The 13155-nt window shown below is 42.2% G+C and overlaps 1 non-coding gene across 1 annotated transcript; it reads left to right on the forward strand.

Moving 5' to 3' along the window:
* The first annotated feature begins 11293 nt into the window (after nucleotides 1–11293).
* Nucleotides 11294–11354, forward strand: MIR12006 (microRNA mir-12006). The gene has a single exon (NR_162337.1). It is a non-coding gene; the product is annotated as a microRNA mir-12006 (primary transcript).
* Nucleotides 11355–13155: the final 1801 nt, after the last annotated feature.

Genomic DNA, 13155 nt, shown 5'->3' on the forward strand with positions numbered 1-13155 from the left:
CAAAAAAAAAAAAAATTTAGAAAAGAAAAGATAATTTAGGTGATACAAACAAACTTTAACACTTCATGAAGTGGGCAGTCTGTTTCCAGGAGCCCAGAGAAACACAAAATGAGACAGAAGACAGAAGCTTTTACAGGATAAAGAACAAAGAAATAGGTATAGGAGCCCAGAGTTGGCTTGGCATTTGGGGGTTGGCTGGCCAGCTGGACTGTGTTTCTGGTCCAGCAGTGCATTTACAAAGACACAGTAATCTAAGTTTTGGTTGGCTGATGTGGCACCCAGGCGGGAGCAGCCCCATCTTGGACCTGAAAATTTGTTTCAGGAAGGTGCAATCTGAGGAAAGCCCTCAAGGACGTGAGGAAGGCAGCCAAACAGGTATCTGGGGTAGGGCACATGGGGCAGAGCAGACAGCCAACATGGAGCCTTGAAGTCAGAACTGGCTGCTATACCTGAGAAACAGTAAGGCTGTGATAGTAACTGGATGGAGTGGGGTGAACAAGGGGAGGAGCAGGGAGGAAGACAGAAAAGTTTGAGTCAGGGTGTGCAGAAACTTGTAAGGCCGCTAGAGGGATATTGGCTTTCACTCTGGGACAAAGGGGCCATCATGGGTTTTCAGGCAAGCACAGCCCACATCTGATTATGCCTTAACAGGATAACCCTGTGTCGAGAGTGGAACAAAGGCAAGAGGGGTGAGCTGGGAGAGAAGTTGAAAACTATTGTCATGATTCAGCAGCAGCATCATGACATCTCCAACAGAAACAGTGGAAGCAGAAATGGGGGAAATAACCAGATTCTAGATACATTTTGAAGGGAGGAGCAATAGAATTTGCTTATGGGATGGATGTGAGGATGAAAGAAAAGGAGTCAAGGATGACTTTGTGGATTTTGGCCTGAGCCAATGGAAGGATGGAGCTGCCATTATTGACTAGGGTAGAGAATGATGTCAGGCATGGCAGGACCATGTTGGTAGAGCAGTAGAGCTGTTTTAGACATGTTAAGTCAGAGAAGACCGTTAGACCTCCAAGTAGAGATGTGGTGGAGGCTGCTGGAAGGCCACATACAGAGTTCATGGCTGAAGTTCTGGCTAGAGATATAAGTCCTGGACTCGTCATCCTGTTGAGGGTATTTATAGCCCTGAGGCTGAAGGCAGTCACCAAGGTAGCATCCACAGTAAAGATAAGAGGTTCAGTACTTCCCTGACAAGCCAGTGGTTAAGACCCCATGCTTCCATTGTAGGGGGCGCAGGTTCAATCCCCAGGCAGGGAACTAAGATCCCATGTGCCCTGTGGTGTGGTTAAAAAAAAAAAAAAAAAACAGGCTCAAGAAGTGAGTGCTGGGACATGCCACAGGGGAATGGACTACTTGTTAAAATGTAAGCATGCATACCTACACATCACACACAGGCATTTTGTGGAAGCATCTAACTTCCACAAAAAAAGAGAACTTTGAAGAAAGGGCTATTCAGCTAAGTTTTAAGGAAGGAAGAGATAACGATCAGCAGAACACTTACAGACAGATGAAACCTCAAAGGGTAAGAAGGCAGCAGTAAGTGAAAAAGCCTGGGCTGATGGCTAGAAGGTGATGAAGGGACAGTCTGGCTGGAGTAAGCAGCAGGATGGAGAGGAAGCTAGAATGGCTTTGCTTGCTCTTCCCTTCATTTGCAACTCTACTTTCCAAGGAAACTAACAGTGATGTTGTAGACAAGGCTCCCTGGAAAGAACCTTTGAGATGGAGTGTTCTCTGGAGATGAATGGCTCATTTGTTTGCATTTTGTTCAGTCGCTCAGTCATGTCCAACTCTTTGCAACCCCATGGACTGCACCACATCAGGCTTCCCTGTCCTTCACCATTTCCCAGAGCTTCCTTAAACTCATATCTATTGAGTCCATGATGCCATCTAACCATCTCATCCTCTGTTGTCCCCTTCTCCTCCTGCCTTCAATCTTCCCCAGCATCTGGGTCTTTTACAATGAGTTCAGTTCTTTGCATCAGGTGGCCAAAATATTGGAGTTTCAGCTTCAGCATCAGTCTTTCCAATGAATATTCAGAGTTAATTTCCTTTAGGATTGACTGGTTTGATCTCCTTGTAGTCCAAGAGTCTTCTCCAACACCACAGTTCAAAAGCATCAATTCCTTGGTGCCCAGTCTTCTTTATGGTCCAACTCTCACTTTCATACATGACTACTGGAAATACCATGACAAAAACTGGATGGCTCATTAGCAGAAGGTTTATGGGGATTGCTCACATCCAGGTTTGCTAGGGCATGCTCCTGGGTGATATACCTGAAGGAACTCAGGGAGGTGGGTGGGACAGAGAAATGGAGCTGTGCTTGCTTCTAAGGCTTTAGTGGGTCCCACAGGGTGCTCTGGAGCTAGGTTGGCCCTTCAGAACTATCCCAAATGGAGGTACGGGGAGCTGAGTCTTTGTATCATTACATCAGCCAGTTATTGGCCCAGGCTCTTCCCCCATGAGACGTGGTATTACCAAGAGAGTTCCTGGTAGCTGAAGGCAGCACCCAGAGAGTGTCAGAGCTCTGAGCCAGCAGCAGCTTCTATTCTCAGAAGCTGGGGTAAGGATAACCTAGCCCTGAAGACAAGAGGGGATGTGGCTGGTGCACTGCAGTATCTACTGGAAGCATCTTTAAGCTGAAACCACACTAAGAGGTCAGATGTTACATTGAAATGAATGCACAGAAATGGAGTTGGCTTCTTTCTCAACTCGTGAAAAACGTCTCTTTGTTTTTTGTCAAATGGTTCATGTTTTCATTGAGGGTGGTGTTATTAAATTACTTTAGAGAAGTGACGAGAGGGTTGGACAAAATAGGAAAAGTATGCAAGAAATAATGCCATTAAAATATTGCTTAGAGCCGGAGCCTGCCAGTTAGAGAAAATGTGACAAGAATACAGCCGCCTGTATCCAGGCTGGAGAGAGAACCCGGCATTCTCTGCGGCTTCCCTAGGAGGCCTTGGGAGGTGTGTGGAGGTGGCTTTCTCTTCACAGTGACTGGGAGAACTACAGAATGGGGGGGGAATCGTGCATAATGCAGAATTATCCCAATGCAAAGACTAACAGTATCTCTATAGAGAAACACTTGTGGTGGAAGCAAATGAAATGCAACCTACCTATGTAGGATTAACAGGTAATTTATTCTGCTAACCAGGGCAGTTTTGAGATTGAAGAGATGTTATTAATACTTAAGTCAAGACAACAGACATAAACCATAAGTGAGGGCAGTGAACTAGGATCACCAGAGCCCTGGTGTAGGGACTCCTGGCAGTTACCTACACAGGTTAAGGGGGGAGCGTAACCCAGGAGCACAGTGTGTGAAGAGCATATGCAGAAACCTCCTATATGGCTTGTGGTCCCCCTGTTGTCATATTGACTATGAAAAGGCATGGAATATTTCTCCTCCTGTGGCATAAAAGTGACCCATCTTAGGCACAGATTCCTTACTGATGATGAAAATGATCAATATGCCTAAAATGCTTATATTTTAAAATTAATTAATTTGTTTATGGCTGTGTTGGGTCTTTGTTGGGGTGCGTGGGCTTCTCATTGTGGTGGCTTCTCTTGTATAGCATAGGCTCTAGGCGTATGGGCTCAGGAGTTGCGGCTCCTGGGCTCCAGAGCACAGGCTCAGTAGTTGTGGTGCACAGGCTTAGTTGCTCCACAGCATGTGGGATCTTCCCAGACCAGGGATTGAACCCATGTCCACTGCATTGGCAGGTAGACTCTTAAGCAGTGGACCACCAGGTAAGTCCACCTAGGATGTTTAGTTATAGTATAGACATGAGTTGAACCAGTAACCTCAGCTCTCATGATGGTTAAAGTATTCTCTCCATGCAGCGCTTGCCAACTATTTTCACATCCTGGCAGACAGAGAAATTAATTTTTTAAAAAAGATTTTTTTGATGCAGACCATTTTTTTTTAAGTCTATTGAATTTGCTACAGTATTCAGAGAAATTGATTTTTAATCATAGAGCATCCTCAGGCGACTGCAGGAGGCTAAAGTTTCCAGGTCTATCCAGCCCTCCCCAGGACTGCAATATTGACTTTACCATTCCTGGGACATGTGAGGAGTACACTACTGAGAAGCTCTGCCTTCCCAAATAGGTCTTTGAAAGCCTAGAGAGTTTAGAATACAACAGGGAAATAGGGAAGTAGACCTAACTCATGGTTTTAATACTTCAGTTGAGTTTAGGAATAATTTGTGTGTGTTTAAAGTGCTTAAAATGTCTGTGGCCCTTTGAATATTTGCAAATTGGAGAGATGAGCCTTAGGTTGCAATCGAAAATGTATACTTACACAAATGTGATTTCAAATGAACAGAAAACTGGACTCGGTTCATACAGTACATGATGTCAGAGTGTTTCAAACAACATGTGGCCCATGGATACGCAGTTCACTGCCCTGTTTTGGAGGGAGTAACTGCAGGTCCAGGTTGAGGGGCAGGAAAGGATGAGCTGGGATGTGGCCAGCAGGATCACACCCCAGGTGCTGCTGCCACAACCACTCTTCCCAAAGGAGGCCCAAGCTTCCTGGTAGCAGCAAGGTGGGTAGGATTCATCCTGGGAGACCACTGCTACCTCTTCACACCCTCTCCCGAAGAACAGCCTCCAGGCATTGCTCTCTTTCCGACCCAGCCTAACCACTTGTCTTATTGATAGTTCAGTTCAGTTCAGTCGCTCAGTCATGTCCAACTCTTTGCGACCCCATGAACCGCAGCATGCCAGGCCTCCCTGTCCATCACTAACTCCCAGAGTCCACCCAAACCCATGTCCATTGAGTCGGCGATGCCATCCAACCATCTCATGCTCTGTTGTCCCCTTCTCCTCCTGCCCTCAATCTTTCCCAGCATCAGGGTCTTTTCCAATGAGTTAGCTCTTCGCATCAGGTGGCCAAAGTATTGGAGTTTCAGCCTCAGCATCAGTCCTTCTAATGAACACCCAGGACTGATCTCCTTTAGGATGGACTGGTCGGATGTCCTTGCAGTCCAAGGGACTCTCAAGAGTCTTCTCTAATACCACTGTTCAAAAGCATCAATTCCTCGGTGCTCAGCTTTCTTTTTATCTTATTGATAAAAGCCATTCTAACAGATATGAGATGGTAATCTCATTGTGGTTTTGATTTGTATTTTCCTGATCATTAGTGATGTTCCACTTCTTTTTGTGTACCCTTTAGCAATGAAAATGGAAAAATGGTTTATTTGGAAAAATGTCTTATTTGGAAAAATGTCTGTTCATATCTGCCCATTTTAAAACTGGATTTTCTTTTTTGCTGTTGAGTGGTTTAAGTCCTTTGTATGTTTTGAATATTAATCATTTGTCAGTTATATTATTTAGCAAATATTTCACCCATTCTGTAGGTTACTTTTTCGCTTTGTTGATAGTTTATCTTGCAGTGCAGAAGCTTTTTAGTTTGATGTGGTTCCATTTATTTATTTTTGCTTTTGTTGGCAAAACTAATACAATTATGTAAAGTTTAAAAATAAAATAAAATTAAAAAAAATCATTGCCAATGAAATGTCAGATAGTTTACACTCTCTGATTTCTTCTAGTTGTTTTATGATTTCAGGTCTTACATTCAGGTCTTTAATCCATTTTGATTTGGGTTTTGTGTGTGGTTTGTGTAAGGTGTAAGATATTCAGCCAGTTCCATTCTTCTGAATGCATTTGTCCAGTTTTCCACTATCATTTATTAAGGAGACTGTCCTTTTCCCATGGTATATCCTTGGTTCCTTTGTTATAAATTAATTGACCATATATATGTGAGTTTATTTCTGGGCTCTCTATTCTTCGCCACTGATATGTGTGTTATTTTTAATTTAATTTTATATCATAGTTGATTTATAATGTTGTTAGTTTCAGGTGTACAGGTAAGTGATTTTGTTACACATAATACATAGATGCATTCTTTTTCAGATTTGTTTCTCATGTAAGTTATTAAAGAATATTGAGTAGAGTTCCCTGTGCTATATAGTTCAGTTCAGCCGCTCAGTCATGCCAGGCCTCCCTGTCCATCACCAACTCCCGGAGTCCACCCAAACCCATGTCCATCGAGTCAGTCATGCCATCCTACCATCTCATCCTCTGTCGTCCCCTTCTCCTCCTGCCCTCAATCTTTCCCAGCATCAGGGTCTTTTCCAATGAGTCAGCTCTTTGCATCAGGTGGCCAAAATATTGGAGTTTCAGCTTCAGGATCAGTCCTTCCAATGAACACCCAGGACTGATCTCCTTTAGGATGGACTGGTTGGATGTCCTTGCAGTCCAAGGGACTCTCAAGAGTCTTCTCCAACACCACAGTCCAAAAGCATCAATTCTTCGGCACTCAGCTTTCTTCACAGTCCAACTCTCACATCCATACATGACCGCTGAAAAACCATAGCCTTGACTAGACGGACCTTTGTTGGCAAAGTAATGTCTCTGCTTTTTAATATGCTATATAGGTTGGTTATAACTTTTCTTCCAAGGAGTAAGCGTCTGCAGTTATTTTGGAGCCCAGAAAAATAAAGTCAGCCACTGTGCTATTCAGTAGGTCTTGTTGATTATTTAATATATCAGTTCAGTTCAGTCGCTCAGTCATGTCCAACTCTTTGTGACCCCATGAATTGCAGCACGCCAGGCCTCCCTGTCCATCACCAACTCCCAGAGTTCACTCAAACTCACATCCATCAAGTCGGTGATGCCATCCAGCCATCTCATCCTCTGTCATCCCCTTCTCCTCCTGCCCCCAATCCCTCCCAGCATCAGAGTCTTTTCCAATGAGTCAACTCTTCACATGAGGTGGCCAAAGTACTGGAGTTTCAGCTTTAGCATCATTCCTTCCAAAGAAAACCCAGGACTGATCTCCACTAGTTGGATCTCCTTGCAGTCCAAAGGACTGTCAATAGTCTTCTCCAACACCACAGTTCAAAAGCATCAATTCTTTGGTGCTCAGCTTTCTTCACAGTCCAACTCTCACATCCATACATGACTACTGGAAAAACCAATCCCAAAGTTCTAATTTATCCTTCCCCTCACCTGTATGATTTGGTAACCTAAGTTTGTTTTCAAAGTCTGGAAGTCTGTTTCTGTTTTGTAAATAAGTTCATTTGAATCATTTATTTATTTATTATGTATTTTTAAAGTTAATTTTTATTGGAGTATAGTTAATTTACAATGTGTTAGTTACAGCAAAGTGAATCATACATATATTTATGTATATATATATATATATATCTCCAATCTTTTTTAGATTTTATTCCCATATAGGTCATTATAGAGTATTAAGTAGAGTTCCCTGTGCCATACAGTAGTATCTACTTTATATATAATAACATTTATAAATGTTATCTACTTTTTATATAATAGTGTATATGTCAATCTCAGTCTTCTAATTTATCCCTCTTCCCCCCATTTCCCACTTGGTGACCATAAGTTTGCTTTCTATATCTGTGACTCCACTTGTACCATTTTTTAAGTTCTAAATATAAGTGACAGCATATGAAATTTGTCTTTCTCTGTCTCGCTTTACTCAGTATGAAAAACCTAAGTCCATCCATGTCGCTTCAAATGGCACTATTTCATTTTTATGGCTGAGTAATATTCCATTGCGTATATGTACCATATGTTTTTTATCCATTCCTCTGTCTGTGGACATTCAGGTTGCTTCCATGTCTTGGCTATTGTAAATAATGCTGCAGTGAATATTTGGGTATGTGTATCTTTTCAAATTATGGTTTTTTTCAAATATATGCCCAGGACTGGGATTACTGGATCATATGGTAGCTCTATTTTTAGTTTAAGAAACCACCATACTTTTCTCTATAGTGGCTGCACCAATTTATATTCCCAGCAACAGTGTAGAATAATTCCCTTTTCTTGACATCCTCTCCAGCATTAATTATTTGTAGAATTTTTTATAATGGCCATTCTATGTTTATCTTTATAAGCCAATACTATATGTGTATCTTTTGGGGGCAATACTTTTTGATTACTATAGCTTTGAAATATAGTTTGAATTCAGGGCACATAATGCCTCTGGTTTTGTTCTTCTTTCTCAAAATTACTTTAGCTGTTTAGGGTCTTCTGTGATTCCATACAAATTTTAGGGATGTTTATTCTGTTTCTGTGAAAAGTGACATTGGAATTTTGATGGGGAATGCATTGAATCTGTAGGTTGCTTTGGTTAGTATGGGCATTTAATTTATTTATTTGAAGTATTGTTGAGTTACAATGTTGTGGTAACTTTTGAGGTATAGAAAAGTGACTCAGCCACACACATACATATATCCTTTTTTATGTTCTTTTTTCATAATAGATTATCCCAGGAGATTGGATGTAAGGCCCTGAGCTATACTGTAGGACCTTGTCATTTATTCATTCTGCATGTAATAGTTTACATCTACTAACCCCAAACTCTCAGTTCATCCCTCTCCCTCCCCTACTTGGCAACCTTAGTTTTGTTATCTTTATCTGTGAGTCTTTTTCTGTTTTATAGATAGGCTTATTTGTGCCATATTTTCGATTCCACGTATAAGTGATATTATATGGCATGTGTAGGGAGCCCAGAGGCTTGCTTGCAGCCTGTGGGAGGCAGATGAGTCTGGGGCTCAGTCTCTGGATGGGGAACCCAGGCACATCACAGGTGCTCTCAGGTGTCCCAGCTGCCCTGCCCTGCCAGCCCTTAAGCCAAGACCATGGGGTGACAGTGACAGTGCCTTCCTTCCCAAGGGCAGCAGCAGGCTGCAGATGACCCCGCTGCTTCCGTGGGCTGCCCTCCTCCCCTCCTGAGCTGGTCCTCCCCTGTGCCTCCCCCGTGGAGGAGGTCTGGATACCCAGCTGCCTGAGTGTCACTGCACTTTCAGAGGAGCAGGTTGGATCTAGAGCTGGAGCCAGTATTACCTAACTTCTAGTGCTGTGTCTCCCAATCTGGTGCTTAAGACTTCCCATGTTATTTGCACCCCTCTCCAGCACCCTTCCTGTATACCCCACGTTTTGAAAATTCAGTTCAAAGAGACTGTGTCACCTAAGTTCACTTGCTCCCCCTACCTCCTTTTTCTCCCTTAATCAGAGATGTAGCTATTAGTCTGAGCTTCTGATTAACTTGAGATAACCAGTGTCACCTGTGGGTCTGGTGACACTGTATGATAGTATGATAATCTTTAGTTGCATCTAGGTTGCTGCAAATGGCATTATTTCATTCTTTTTATGGCTGAGTAGTTATTCCATTAAGAATCTGCCTGCAATGTGGGAGACCCGGATTCAATCCCTGGGTTGGGAAGATCCCCTGGAGAAGGGAAAGGCTACCCACTCCAGTATTCTGGCCTGGAGAATTCCATGGACTGTGTATAGTCCATGGGGTCGCAAAGAGTCAGACACAACTGAGTGACTTTCACTTTCACTTCACTTTCAGTATTCCATTGGGTATATATATACCACATCTTCTTTATCCATTCCTCTGCCAATGCACATTTACATTATTTCCATATTGTGGCTGTTACAAATAGTGCTTCTATGAACATAGGGTGCATGTATCTTTTTGAATTACAGTTTTGTCCCAAATATATGCCCAGGAGTAGGATTGCTAGATCATATGGTAATTCTATGTTTAGTTTACTAAAGAACCTCCATACTGTTTTCCATAGTGGCTATATCAATTTACATCCCCACCAACAGTGTAGGAGGGTTCTTTTTTCTCCACACCCTCTCTTGTTGTTCAGTCGCTCAGTTGTGTCCGACTCTTTGTAACCCCATGAACTATAACAAACAGGCTTCCCTGTCCTTCACTATCTCCCTGAGTTTGCTCAAATTCGTGTCCATTGAGTCAATGATGTCATCCAACCATCTCATCCTCTGTCACCCCCTTCTCTTCTTTCCCTCAATCTTTCCCAGCATCAGGGTCTTTTCCAGTGAGTTGACTCTTCACATCAGGTGGCCAAAGTGTTAGAGCTTCAGCTTTAGCATCAGTCCTTCCAGTGAATATTCAGGATTGATTTCCTTTAGGATTGACTGGTTTGATCTCCTTGCAGTCCTAGGGACTCTCAAGAGTCTTCTCTAGCACCACAACTTGAAAGCATCAGTTCTTTGGATATATATGGTTGGTCAGGGACCAATGGAGAAAGTCATAGAAGATGGGGATAAAGAGATCAGCTAAGGCCTGATCATGAAGATTGTGTAGGAGTTTGGATTTTATTCTAAGTACAATAGAAAGTCATTGGAGGTTTGTTCTATTTTTATTTCTACCATGTCCATGTGTTTCTTCCTTATAATATTCTGTTGAAATGTTGCCTACTTTTTCCATTACAGTCTTTAACATAGTAGTCATAATTATTTTAAATTCCTCATCTGATTTTTTTTTTAACGTATGTCATACCTGAGTTTGGTTCTGAAGATTGTGTTGTCTCTTGGGAATGTGTTTATTCTTGCTCTTTTGTATACTTCATTTTTTGTTGTTGTTGTTGAAAGCCAAATGCTTTGTATAGGACAGAAGATATCACTAGAGGAATTTGAAGCCTGTGGTGGTCTAAGGGTAACCATAGCAACAACAAATCTTACATCCTGACCAGGTTAAAACAAACCTCCGTGCTAAAGGCCTAGGAGAAGGAAAGGCACGCTCATGTCCAAGCATAAAAATAATCACCTCAGTATTCACTATCCTACACAAAGTATCTGGCTTTCAGATAAAAAAAAAAAAAAGAAAAAGAAGCCTTTCCTGCTGAAGTAGAGCTTTTTTCTTTCCTCTCTATTCCCTAACTACAACTGGTTTCCACCCGTACCTTGAAATAACTGTTTTTATTGCTCTTCTCCCAACAAACGTAGGCTTTTGTTCCAAGAATGACAGGTTTGAGTCTGCATTTCTGACAACTTCCCAGGTGACCACTCGTCCCAGCTAGAGCCTCAACCCAGGGGCTGGTACACTGTTTCTAATAGCAAATATTTTAGGCTTTGCAGGTGACATACAATGTTTATTACAGCTAGTCAACTCTGCTGCTGTAGCTAGACAGTACATAAACTAATGGGTGTGACCAGGTTCCAATAAAATTTTAGGTATGGAGACTAAAATTTGAATTTCATAGAATTATTTTATATCACAAAATATTATTCTCTTGACTTTTTCCATTAGTTATAAATATAAACCAGTCAATCTTAAAGGAAATTAATGCTGGATATTCATTGGAGGAACTGATGCTGAAGCTCCAATACTCTGGCCACCTAATGTGAAGAGCCGACTCATTGGAAAAGACCCTGATGCTGGGAAAGATTGAGGGCAAGAGGAGAAGGGGATGACAGAGGATTATAGGGTTTCAGACACTGCTGAAACTCTGTTCAACCCACAACTATAGGAAAGATGGGTTGAAAAGAGTTTCGGTAGTAGCTGCATTCCCCCCAACCAGCCAGCAGCATGATGGAGCTTTATCAGAATTCTCCTTGGTCTTCTGTATGAACGCATTGTGGTGTTTGTGGAGGGAAATCTTGCAAGAGGATGAAGTTGTTAGCCAAATGTGGCCCTGAGCAATTCATGGAAAACATTTGGCTGAATGGAATCTAGAAAAATTGTACTGATGAACCTGCTTTCAGGGCAGGAATAGAGACGCATACATAGAGAACAGACTTATGGACACAGCAAGTGGGAAAGGAGAGGGTGGGATGACTTGAGAGAATAACATGGAAACATATACATTACCATATGTAAAGTAGCCAGTGGGAAGTTGCTGTGTAACAGGGAGCTCAGCACAGTGCTGTGACAACCTAGAGGGGTGGGGGTTGGAGGTGTGGAAGGAGGTTCAAGAGGGAGGAGATATGTGTATACTTATGGCTGATTCACATTGTTGTATGGCAAAATCCAACACAACCTTGTAAAGCAATTATCTTCCAACTAAAAATAATAATTTAAAAACATTTGACTGAATCTTCTTACCAGCTTATATGGATTCCAGCAGCATCTGCCCCAGATAAGCAGATGTTCAGGTCCTATATCTCCCTGTAGGAAATCTGGCTTTCCTCAGATTTGGAGTTATATCATGGGCCTATAGGACTTCCCCAGTTGCTCAGTGATAAAGAATCCACCTGCAATGCAGGAGACACGGGTTCGATTCCTGGGTCAGGAAGATCCCATGGAGGAAGACATGACAATCCACTCCAGTATTCTTGCCTGGAGAATCCCATGGACAGAGGAGCCTGGCAGGCTACAGTCCATGGGGTTGCAAAGAGTCAGAATAACTGAAGCAACTTAGCACACACACATAGCCCTATAACCTCAGATCTCAGATTTATTCAAGATAAGTCATTATTTTGGAATTTTGCCAGATTTCCCTTGTTGTATGAATGGGAGAGAGTCTCTTTCCAGGTCTGTACATCTCTAAGCTAAAACCAGAAGTCCTTATTGGAGGGTTTAAAGCAATATAGTAATATGATTGGATTTTCATTAAAAGCTTATTGTGGCTGTTATGTAGAGAATGGATTGCAGAGATCTGGGGGGAGGACAATGGAAAAGTAGAAAAAATAGACAAAAGCTGTTGCATGCAACATGTTAGCAACTAGTTTTCTACTGGAAAAGGGTGGGTATTTCAGGGCATGTTCTTGATGCACAGTAGAAAAGATTTGGTGAAGGAGGGTGTATTATTCAGGATGTAATTAAGAGACAAAAACCACATCAGTAATTTTCAAACATCCCTGTCTTCTTGTCCCATCAGCAGTTTGAACAGGGAAAAGTTAATGTAAATAATCTTAACTAGTGAAAGGGATTTAACTACTTAGAAGAGTGAAGCTAACTCTACAGGAATGGCAGTTGAAGGAAACAGTCACTACCTGTAGGACACTTTGGAAGAACAGCCAAAGAAGGAAAAAATTTAGAGGAGGGCACCAATTTAGAGATTCAGACCTTGTTGGTGAGGGTGGGCTGTAGCCCACTAGATGGCAGAGAAGTTTGCTAAGACGCCCCAGGCTTAGGATGTCAAGCAATAAACCACGGTCTGTGTGCCAGAGAAGATCACTAGAAAGCTGCCCCCTGTGATGCTGGCAAAGCTCATGAGTTCTTAAATTTGGTGGTAAATTCTAGGTGAATATATCTACCCTTTGCCTCAGCAATTGCATTCCAAGTATTTACTCAAGAGAAATGAGGGATAGGAGGGACAAGACAAGGAGCTAGGGGTGTTTGCAAAAGAAGAGTGATTT

The sequence above is a fragment of the Bos taurus genome, chromosome X (genome assembly GCF_002263795.3).
Source record: "Bos taurus isolate L1 Dominette 01449 registration number 42190680 breed Hereford chromosome X, ARS-UCD2.0, whole genome shotgun sequence".
NCBI lineage: Eukaryota > Metazoa > Chordata > Mammalia > Artiodactyla > Bovidae > Bos > Bos taurus.